This window comes from Physeter macrocephalus, chromosome 9, assembly GCF_002837175.3.
Source record: "Physeter macrocephalus isolate SW-GA chromosome 9, ASM283717v5, whole genome shotgun sequence".
NCBI lineage: Eukaryota > Metazoa > Chordata > Mammalia > Artiodactyla > Physeteridae > Physeter > Physeter macrocephalus.
Window position 1 is genome coordinate 28,393,868 of NC_041222.1, and position 11,702 is coordinate 28,405,569.

General features: G+C 42.1%; 1 protein-coding gene across 7 annotated transcripts in view; it reads left to right on the forward strand.

Moving 5' to 3' along the window:
• Positions 1–11,702, forward strand: part of RNF38 (ring finger protein 38) — a 133,187-nt gene that overhangs the window by 61,876 nt on the left and 59,609 nt on the right. The window contains exons 1-2 of one of the 7 annotated variants that reach the window (XM_007127525.4): positions 2,203–2,315; positions 9,616–9,765. The exons of 1 other annotated variant lie outside the window; for it this stretch is intronic. The gene's annotated coding sequence lies outside the window, so the exon portion shown is untranslated. Of the gene's footprint in view, positions 1–2,202; positions 2,316–4,198; positions 4,217–9,615; positions 9,766–11,702 lie in introns of those variants that run through there. 5 more of the 7 variants (XM_007127527.4, XM_055087095.1, XM_024126151.3 and 2 more) reach the window with 5 other exon arrangements.

Below are 11,702 nucleotides of genomic sequence, written 5' to 3' on the forward strand. Positions count from 1 at the left end.
TAGAAAAGAAATTGCAGTACAAATTTCCGACGATTCAACCTTGAGGTGTGGGAGCATTGTTTACATGTAGACAGACTTCTTAGTTGAAGCCTTCAGATCCCAGTTAACTAAGACCTCAGCCATTTGAGAAGGGTTCTCAAAGAGTGCCTGAGAAAGGATTGGCTGAAGCCCAGGGGGAATTCACATAAGCTTAAGGGTTAGGAACCCTGGAGGACTGTAATAGATATTTGCTGCTGAAATTCAGCACTTGAGGAACCTGACTCTTAGGTTTGGACAGCTTCCAAATGGTAATTTCCCTCCCTGTTCCCAATTTTTGTCTCTATTTCCCCCTCTCACATAGCCCGTGTCCAAGTAAACAAGAAAAGCTGTTTCAGGGTGGTCTGTATTATGTAAGGAAGCTTGTATAGCTGAGATTCTGTTGGAAGATCTGTAATGCTAGGTGAATCCACAGCAGTAAAGGGGGTATTGTGGGAGATCCAGATGTTAGGAGTGGATTACATTGGATGCACCTAAAGGCGTGGTTGGGATTTATGACTCTGTACTGTGAAGGGCGGGGGGGAACCTTAAAAGGTTTGGATGTAATCATCTCCAAATTGGCTGCTTTGGAAGACTAGCAGAGAGGGCTTTGGGAGAAGAGTCAGCTAGATAACTGGGCTACATAATGGGGGTGTGGGGCTGGGGGAGGGGACATGTTCATGGGGGCCTGTTATCTCATTCTAGCCTTTGTCCAGGAGTTGTAAAAACCTGTGATGTTATTGCTGGAACTTTGAATTCAGCAGTTGCTAAGCACCTGCTGTTGTATTTCAGGCTGTAGGTTTAGACCTTAGGGTTACAGAGTCAAAACAGGTCGCCCAGTGTGATATGGGAGAGAGATGTTCACAAATAATTACCCTTTCGTGTTATTCATATCAATGCATAGAGGTTCAGAGGGTTCTGGAACATCATTTTAGTCTGGTTCCCTAATTTTCTACAGGAGGCAGCTGAGGCCCACAGCAGGAAGGAGACTGGTTTAAGTAATACCAAAAGAACCAGAACCTGGGCTTTTTGATGATTGGACTGAAATATGATCACCATCCTTGAAAACATAATTCCTATCTGCTTAAAACCCACTTCTTCGATACTGTCCCCTTGACTGCCCTCTTTTCCTCCGATACCATTTAAACTATTTTGTCCTTGTATTTATTGCGCTTTTATGGAAAATCTTACTTCCTCTTTTAGATCTCGAACGTGATTAGGACAGGCCCATGCCAACTTCGGTCTTCGTACCTATCTTATTTCCTGTCCTCAGCACAGTATGAATAACTTTAATTGAGCCTTAGAGTAGGACAAGTTGGGTTTGAACCTGCCTCTCCATTGAGACACCTTGGCCAGACACCTTGGTCAAATCACCTCTCTCTACGTCAATAAAAATTCCTAACATTTGGGCCACATGAATACATAATATATTGGGAATGTGAGTGAGGTTAATTACTGTTTGATGGCAGAGTTTTGGAGGCGGTACGCACGGACTTGAAGCAACACTTGGGGAGAAACATATAGAACTCGTGGGCTCGGCCCGCCCGCGGCCCGGCATAACGGCAGCCTTTCCGGGCGCCAGGCGCGCGGGGCAGGGCGGGGCGGGGCTGCGCAGGGGTACGGTGCGACGGCTCTGTTGCCGGAACTAGTCCGAGTCGCGCGCCTGGACTAGCGCAGCCCGCCCCGCCCTCTCCCCCGCGGATGGAAACAAAGGTGGCCCCGCGCGCGGAGATCAGCCGAGGGGGAAAGGGGCGGAGCGACTGGCAATCTCGCTCCCTGGGATCGCGAGGTTTGTTCCGGAGAGGGGGCGGGGTGGGGTGAGAGCGACCCAGACCCGAGAAGTGGGAGGGCCGCGTGCTCGCGCATCTTGCGGCCTAGCGGCGGGGGGGCGTCGCTTGCGCGCGCAGCGCAGGGTACTGCGCCGGCGCGTCCGGTCTGCGAACACCGGGGAGGGGCGCAGCGGGACGGGGAGCCCCCTCGTGCAGCGGTGCGGGGTCGTGCGGTGGCCGGGGCGGTTAGGGCGCGGGGGCCGAAAGGATGGAGCCCCCGAGGCGTTAGCCGACTTTTGTCAGCTCTGGGCGTGCAGCCGTTGTTTCTTGGCGCGGCCCGTGTGATGGTGCCGGGAGGAAGGAAGCGCCGTGATAGCGCGTCGGTCGGAGCCCGGGTTCCAGGGTTGAGAAGGCCCGGGAACAGAGGATCTGGCGAGCTGGCCGCTGGCTGGACGAGCGGTCACAATAGGAGGCGGTGGCCCAGCGAGGAGCCGCGGGAGTAACCCCGCAGGGCGGAGCCTCCCCTTGCAGGTACTGGTTGCCGCAGCCGTTGGTTCCCGCACGAGGGCGGGACGGGCCGAGCCTTGGGCCGTTGGGAGCCTGCGGGCCGCGCTAGAGATGAGGTTGCTTGGTGTTTAGCGGGGCGCGGCCGGGCCGCCCGACGCTCTTTGTTCCCGAGGTAGCGGCGAGGAGGTGCGGGTACAGCCCTCGGGAGCGCCGGCCCGCCGCGTCTGGCAGATGGCCTCGCTCTTTCGCTCCCTCCCTTTTTGCCCAGGCGCAGGTGAAATGATGTCACTCAGGAGAACGCAGAACCCGGTCAGAAGGGTCCTGTCTCCGTCCTTGTGACGCCGCGGGTTTCTGAACAGGCTGCGTTTTGTTCTCAGGGGAGGGGAATTTTTCCTTTCAGGGCTGAAGAATGAAAGAGGTTGGTTTTTGAGCCGAGAGTTTTTCAAAGTATTGAGGGCCAGAGAATAAAGTTTTCGTTTACTTGTGTAGGACTTGTAAGACCTTGTTTTTTCTTTATGCTGCAAAAACGATGTATACTATTAACATTAAAAGTTGGGTATGTTAGTTCTTGCACCGTAAATAGAAACGAATAATGTAATATTGAATTGCCTTTTTTCTTACGAGGCGCACTTAATATACGAAAATTTAAGTGTATGCAAATCATTCACAGTCGTTTATTACCTTAGAATTGCAGGCCTTTTTGGATATTGTTTGGCCTCGATTGCAGGTACTGTTGTTAACACAATTACCGCAAAATTCCTTTAAGTAGGTAGCAGCCCTGGTAACTAGTCTTAAATTTTTTTTTTTAATCCATTCTCTCAGTTTTAAGAAATCAAAACTTAATGAGGATCTAGGGTCAGTTGGGATCAAAGTAAAATTGTTTCTGTCTTCCATTAGGAAGAAATTGGGCTTCTATAGAAGTAACAATACAAAACCAAATATAGGGGTCAGATCACTTGCATTGCAGCTGGCATGTATTCAATAGTTGCAGTAAATAGATGAAAATTACTAACTGGATTTTTAAGTAGGATTATCATTTAATGTACTCCAGCTCTTGCTGGCTCATAAATGTATTGGCATAGTATATTTCACTTGAAAACCTATTAAACCTTAAATCTATTCATTATAGGGGTTCAATTTTAAGTTGATATTTGTAATTTTCTGTAAGGCTTGTTTCTAAAAGACTTGGTAGCCTTGAGAGGCTATAGTTGAATAAATTTTGCCACACATTAGCTACGTGCTCCTCAAGTCCTCATCTGTAAAATATGAGAGTTGGATTTAAATGTTCTCTGTGGTCCCTCCACTTCTGATATCTTCTGTGACTCTGGAAGGTAGTGTGTTTCTGTACTTGTTGAGTTTTATCTACCCATCCAACTTTTATAGCTAAACTTAAGTTGGAAGTTATTAATCTGAGTAAATATTGAGAATTTTCTGTACTAGAACAACCTGATTTTTGAGCAAGGGTGGACAGAGGATGGCACAGTTAAGACAGAATTGAATTTGTTAACATTATAATGTGGAGTGTAGACCTGTTGTGTCTCTGCAGTTGCTTTGGATGAGGCTTTTAGTTACATCGCTAGACTGTTCATTTATTTTTGGCTGTGTTGGGTCATCGTTACTGTGTGCGGGTTTTCTCTAGTTGTGGCGAGCAGGGCTACTCTTCTTTGCGGTGCGCACACAGTTTTCTCAATACCGTGGCTTCTCTTGTTGCAGAGCACGGGCTCTAAGCGCGCGGGCTTCAGTAGTTTTGGCACATGGGCTCAGTAGTTGTGGCTCGCGGGCTCTAGAGTGCAGGCTCAGTAGTTGTGGCACATGGGCTTAGTTGCTCCGCGGCATATGGGGGATCTTCCCGGACCAGGGCTCGAACCTGTGCACCCTGCATTGGCAGGCGGATTCTTAACCATTGTGCCACCAGGGAAGCCCCGGTAAGGTTAGCTCTTGATTAGTCCTGTGATTGTTGTGTAGTGTCTGGGTCTAGTCACTAGTTTTCTGGTTGTTTTCCTGCTAACAACATATATCAGGCATCTGTTTTCATGTCGGTTCATCTTTGGTTAAATCATAGTTTGCTTTATGTTTTTTCTGGACAGAGTGTATGGATTGTAAACACATATTTGAACTCTATAGTTGTAGTCTAGTTAATTTGTTCAGGAAATGTTAGTTTCCTAACATCACATTGTCTGTCTGCAGATAAAGCAAATGCTTGAACTCTATATAATGAATTAATGAGTGAGATTTGAGCAAGTAGACAAAGAGGGGCCATGTACACAGTCTTATTTTCCCCCCAGCTCTTCTGTCATTTCATGTTCCTTTTTAAAGGATCTGAACACCTTTCCTTCTCCCCTCTATGTTAGGGGACCCTGTTGTCCTCATTTATTCCTGTTGAATTTGTTCCTCCCTAGGCTGAATCTCTTTGAGGGCAAGAAATATTTTTTTTTGTTTTCACAGCATTTAGCACATAGTAGGAATGCAATAAGTATTTGAATTAATTGTGACTTTTATTCAGTAAGACTTATAAAGCACTCAGTCACACTTCATCTTTTCAAATGTGTGTATGTGTGTGTATATATGTATAAATTTTTTATTGATTTGGACTGGTCATGGTCTAGATATTTTTCAAATCCATGTAATTCTTAAGAGATAAATCTTGAAAAGATGGTTTAGAGCAATCTACTTTGAGGTTACCAGTTTAAGTAAAATGATTTTAGACATACTTCCTTGAGGGGAAAATAATCCTTGTGCGTGCAAATCTGGATTGTGGAAGTGAAGGAAAGAAAAATTTATTAAAAAAATGTGTAAATCTTAACTTTTCCTAACCTTTATGTTCACCTGCTCAGTACATGTAATGGTTAGAGACTTCCTTAGTTGCATGTGCCTCCCTTACCCCTTTTGCCATTAATTTGTTGGACTGTGGAGTGAGAAAGGAGGGTGGAGCCTTGCAGCTATTTTCACCAGCCCTGGTTCTGCTCTGTTCCCAGAAAGGCATGGGCCCAGTTTGTTGTTTGCCTTAACTCAAGAATGGGAATAATAGTTTATTTTTAAAAAAGAGTGTCCCATTGCTGGACAGTAATGATCCTTCCCCGGTAAGTAGTACCAGTTCTTGAGTGGTTTAATGACTGCATAATAGTCCGCCAAGCACACATGCCATAATCTCACTTAACAAATACTTATATGTTAAACATTTAGGTTACTTCTAGTTCCCTTTTAAATTGTTGCTGTAATGTGATGAACATATTTGTGCTTATGGCTTTTCTCATATTTTGGAATATAATCTCAGAATTTGTCAGATGCAAGATCAGTGATTCGAACTGTTGTTAATGAAATCTCCTTGATTACTTTCCAGGAGATTAATATTTGCCATCATGGAAGCAGTGAGAATATTTGGATTTTTAGATAATTTGGATTCGACCTCTTCATTTTTTAGGTACCCTGACTTGGACCTAGAGGAGTAAGGCACTTGTTGGAGTCAACGTTGACCAAGCACCTAACTCATCATGTTTTGTTTTGTTTTTTTCCCTTTGTCTGTTAGCCTATGATTTGAGTGCCTTTGAGCAGATGGTATGCAGCTTTCGTAACAGTGAACAATTTTTTTCCTGGAGAGTAATTTGGCCATTTTGGAGAAGGCCATTTGGCCTTTTGAGCAATTTATTTTGTGGAAAGTACATTATTTAATACTGGCCTAGAGATCATACACCTGTATATCCTCTACTTCACTTATATGAGGAAAACGTAAATGAAGGAAGCTGTCATCAGAAGTGATTTTGGAGGAAGCAAGTTCTGGGACAATATGTGGACCTAAGTCCAATGTTATTTTTAACACAATACCTACAACAATTTGCCACAGTAACAATAATACTACACTCTAACACAAAGGTTAAATTGTTGGTTATATTATGGTTACCAAGACAGGGAAAGGCCACATTAAACAGAAGATGTCCTTAAAATAGTAATGTGTTATTGCTTAAAAGGTTAAACTGTTTTCTATAATTCTAGTCTTGTGAAACAGAAAACAGTTATGCTGGGTGAATTAGTCATTTAGTTATATGTAAATAAACATTAGAAATGAGAAGTGTAGGGAGTTGCAGGTTCAGTCCCATCTCAGGAATGTTTTCATGGCAGGACTTTTTAAATATAGGTGCATCCTGAGAGAAGGCTGAAGTTACCATGTCTTTGTAATGCTCAGCAATTGGTAGGTTAGGGAAAAATAGAACTGTATTGATTTTCAGATATAGTGTAACCTCAGTAATCTTAACTGAGGGAGAGTTAAGGAAGTCAGAAACAACTTACAAGGAAACAAATTTATTTTTAAATGCTTAAAATAGCTTTAAATAGGCATTGTGGAATAGTTGTTCCTTACTAATCCAACTAGATAGATTATAAAGAAGAATGTTACTCTTAAAATTCTTCAGTTAGAAGGTGGTTTAGTGGGTTGAGTCTGAACCTTAGAGCCGGATAGACTTGGCTTCAAATTATGGCTCTGGTGTTTATGAGATGTTTCTCTTTAAGCAAGTTGGTTAACCCTAACTTGCAGTATGTAAAGATCAGAAAGCCCAGTTTGGTTCCTGGCATGAAGTTTACTATTATCAGATTGAGGTTTTAAAAACTGCTGTATTGCTTAGATAAAAAGTCATCTTTCATAATTAATCTAATACAGCTAGAATTTTGGAGAAGAAACTCCTTGAGTGTGGCACAGCAGTTTTTATTCTATTATGTACATGTATGTTATGTTAGTTTTCTATTGTGTGTAACAAATAACCACAAATTTAGTAGCTTAAAACACAAATCTATTATCTCAGTTTCCATGGATCGAAGTCCTGGTATGGGTTAGCTGTAGAGTCTTCTGTTCAGGATCTTATTTGGCTGTAGCTGTGATTTTTATTGGAGACTTGATGGACTCTTCCAGGCTCACTGTTGTTGGTGTAATGTGGTTCTTGTGATTATAGGGCTGAGGTTCCCCCATTTTCTTGCTAGCTGTTAAGTGGTGACCATTCTCAGTTCCTAGGTGCCTTCAGGTCTCTACCACATGGCCCCCTTCATATGACTTCTCAAAACATAGCAGCTTAGTCTATAGGGTTGGCAGGAGAATCTCTTTAGGAAGGGCTCAACTTCTCTTTTGAGAGCTTTCTCTGATTAAGTCAGGCCTACCCAAGGTAATCTCCCCTTTGACTAACTTAAAATTCAGTGACTTGGAATCTTAATGATATTTGAAAATCCCTTCACCTCTGTGAAAGGGTTTGTGTAATTTAGGTCATATAATTTAACCTAATCATGGGAATGAAATTCACCATATTTACAGTCCTACCCACACACCAGGGAGGGATGGATTATTCAGGATATATACACCAGAGGTGGGAATCTTGGAGACCATCTTAGAATTCTCTCTTCCCTTCTCTCCGCCTACTCCCCCCGCTTCCCCCTGCAAGGACCAGGGTTTGCCAATTTTTTACTTACATATTACTGAAATCTGTTTTCCCAGCCAGCTCTTGTACTAGCAGTTTGTGAGACTGCTTTAGGGTATGATAGTTGAAGGTAGATGGCCTTGTTAAAACACTCTTCAAATGTATTTATTGTGCAAAGTGTAAGCTTAAGATTGCAGAAAGAACATGAAGCCTACATCAAGGAACAGACCATTTTGAGAGAGGAGAGAACTGCTATAAAGTGTAAAAGCACTCCTTACATTGAATGAGTCAGGAATGTGAAAATACTTCTTCCTTTGAAATATTTTCTACTCTTGCCCTCAGATAAACCCAAGGCTCCGACCTCTATTCTAATTTATGCCTGTATTATGGCATTTAAAACATTATCCTGTAGTTGGCTGCTTGCATCTTTTTTTTTTAAAACTAGAATAAGCTCCTTGAGGGTGGGATCCATGTTTTATTTTCTTTTCTAACATAACTCTTTGCTTATAAGAGGCAGTGAGTAAATATTCCTTGATGCAGTCATTCATGCTTCGTCACAGTGGTAAAGGGTATTGGCACATTCATGTTTATAGTACAGAGGTAAGCTTTAGTTCATGTCCAAAACATTTTGTGGAGCAGTACTAATGAATGATAAAGTTACTGCCCTCAAGTTTTTTGCTTTCAATCCTAGGAAGGTCTTTGGAAGTAATTTTACTGTTAGCAACAGGCTTGGTCATTTATCTGTTTACTAGGCTCATAGCAAACCAGAAACAAAAATTTGTAAAGGGGCTAAAGAAGGTTATAGCAGGATTATTCATGTAATTAGCATGCCACTTTATGATCTTGTCTCTGCCTTCCTCTCTGGCTACTTCCTTACTGACCAGTTACACTGAACATTTTGTAGTTTCTTGATTACACTGTTACAGTTACCTCTCCAAAGCACCAGTATGGACCATTATCACAGAAAGAATCTTTTTAATACAGTGATTTGCTTTTGTTTCTTTTTTATAGCATATACTTCTTGAAGGTAGGAAATCATGACTATCTTTTGTTTTAGTGCCTGTCACAGAGTAGACACTTAACATGTAAGGAAATGAGTGCAGCAATGAAACTAAAAACAAGACAGCCTTAAAGCACATGGTCTTTGGTGTAGGATCAAGCGGGTACATAAACCTTAAACGCCAAAGGCAGTTCACGCCACAGCACAGTGGAACAGGTGATACTCATGATGTCTGTGATCAGAAATGCTACAGATTAAGTGTACTTACATATGAGTTTAAGGGGATTAACTCTACAATCTAGTCAAGCATTTAAAACATGCAATCATTTACTTTGAGGCTTATGATCTTGTCCTTTATTCATTAGGAAGGTTGCTAGGTTTGTGTTGAATAGAGCTGAGATCTCCACAATCAAAATCTTGTTTTCTATACTTGGAATCACTATAGAAATTTTGCCATAGATGTTCTGAAATCTCTCTTCCCTTGCATGATTATTTGGAAGGTTAGCTTAAAAAGAGAATGAAAAATTAATCATCGCCAGGTAGATACTAATCTTTCTGTACTTAAGTGATTTTTACTTCAGGTTTTCTCGACATGAAGTCTTATCTATCGTTTAGGGTTTCAGAATTAATGCCAGCAGAAAAGATATCAATAGATATTATATGGGAAACATAGGAAGGACTTTGTGTTCTTGAGCAGTGCTATTTTGCCTTTAAAGAAAGTTTTTATAAGAGAGATCCATTGCCAGAGGCAACCTTTGTCATCCTTATATTTGTTTTGATGTTTAAGATTAATTTTTTATTTCTTTTCAGTCTCTGCTAACAAAATCATCAAATACCTAGAAAATCCAGACTGTCCTTCATAGGCATGATTCTCCACATTGGTGCAGCTAGCCATGAACTATCCTTTTCTTCTCCCTCTTTTTCCCAGATATCTCCCGGGGCCAATTCAGCACCTCTACCTGGCCATCCTAACAAGGTGATTTGTGAAAGGGTGAGACTTCAGAGCCTGTTCCCTCTCCTCCCAAGTGATCAGAACACTACCGTTCAAGAGGATGCTCACTTCAAAGCTTTCTTCCAGGTTCTTATATATTTACCCTTTCCCTTCATAGGGCTGAAAGCCACAAGATACATTCTAGGTTGTTTCTAGGAAGGCTTGAGACAGAATTCTCAGAATCTTCTTACTTCTTGTTTTCTGTTATATGTGGGAATAAGTATTCTTCTTAGAGGGCGTCTTTACCATAACTTTTTCAGCCAGCTTTTCTGAAGAATGTTTGTCTTGTCTTGAGCTGCTGTTACTATTTGACCACTTAGTATTCTTGTTTTTTGATCTTTTGGTCTTAATCACTTGTCCTAATAGGTCAAGTTCTGTAGGAGGTAGAAGATATTACAGAATATGTGAAATTGTATAGGGAAGGAAAAATGGAAGCATGTAAGGTATTTTTTAAAGTCATCACTACTTATTTGCTTAGCATCCAGAGTTTGATAGTAATGCATATTTCAAAGAGAAAACATGGTTACTTGCCTTCTATGACTTTTTATACCTGTGGGTAAAATGTGTTTAAAAATTTGGTTACATACAAAATGAAAACAAATTAAGGTATGAATGGATTTAAACTGTCATTAGGTTATTAACAAGAATACTAGGATGTGCTCACATAAATCATTGGCTACTACATTTACAATCCATTATTCCTAGAGAAGCAAGTTTTAGCAACGGAATTCGTTATTACCACAAAGGAAACTAAGTTACAGAATTGCTTTTGTATACTAGGGTTGTGGGCCAAGTCATGTAATTGTACATGTGTATATAAACCTGAGGTAGTGAGAGTTGCTAATCAAAGCTAGGACTTTTGGATAGAGCTAGCTCATTTTCTGTTTGTGTGGGAGTGACAGGTTGGGATTTGGGACTAGTTCTGAAAGAGAAATGCTTGTGACACATTAAGTTGGAGGTGTAGGATTTCTGAGGGTAGGTGTTTAGGTGATCTAGGGCTCTTTAATCTGCTTTCTTTGTTAATATTTGTGCCAGGTTCTCTGCTTTGTGTGTATTGTCTCCTTTTGTTTTTAACCTTCATAATAAACGAGTCCTGGATGGTTTTCTAGATGAAGAAATAGGCTCAGAGAATCTCGCTGAGATGCCCAGTTACATATCTAGTTATCGGCAGAACAGAAACTCAAATCCAGTTTTTGCTATTTCTTGTCTACTATATCATACCAGCTTTGGATATTAACAGATAATTCTGTAAACACAGTTCAGTGTATGTTAAGAGACATCATCTGTATTGAATTGAATGGCATATTGACTGCCATTTTGGATACAGCATTAGCTTGCAAGAGCTTGATCTTTAGCAATAGACCAATATAGCTAAGGAAGAAATTGACTTTGTACCGTAGCTACTGCCATTAAATAAACAGTTATTTGACACTTTGTGTTCTCCATACCTCCTTTGAGTCTTTAAGCATTAACTCAATATTAACTTTAAACTCAAAGAGTAGCTGCCAAATGCAATAGATTAAACCCATGTTTTGGGACTTCCCTGGTGGCACAGTGGTTAAGAATCTGCCTGCCAATGCAGAGGACACGGGTTCAAGCCCTGATCCATGCCCACATGCCACAGAGCAACTAAGCCCGTGCGCCACAACTACTGAAGCCCCCGCGCCTAGAGCCCGTGCTCTGCAACAAGAGAAGCCACCGCAGTGAGAAGCCCATGCACCGCAACAAAGAGTAGCCCCCACTCGCCGCAACTAGAGAAAGCCTGCGTGCAGCAATGAAGACCCAAGCAACCATAAATATACAAATTAATTAGTTTTTTAAAAAAAGAATTAAACCCATGTTTTGAAAATAAAACCAGGGCCTCCCTGGTGGCGCAGTGGTTTCGCGTCCGCCTGCCGATGCAAGGGAACCGGGTTCGCGCCCCGGTCTGGGAGGATCCCACATGCCGCGGAGCGGCTGGGCCCGTGAGCCATGGCCGCTGAGCCTGCGCGTCCGGAGCCTGTGCTCCGCAACGGGAGAGGCCA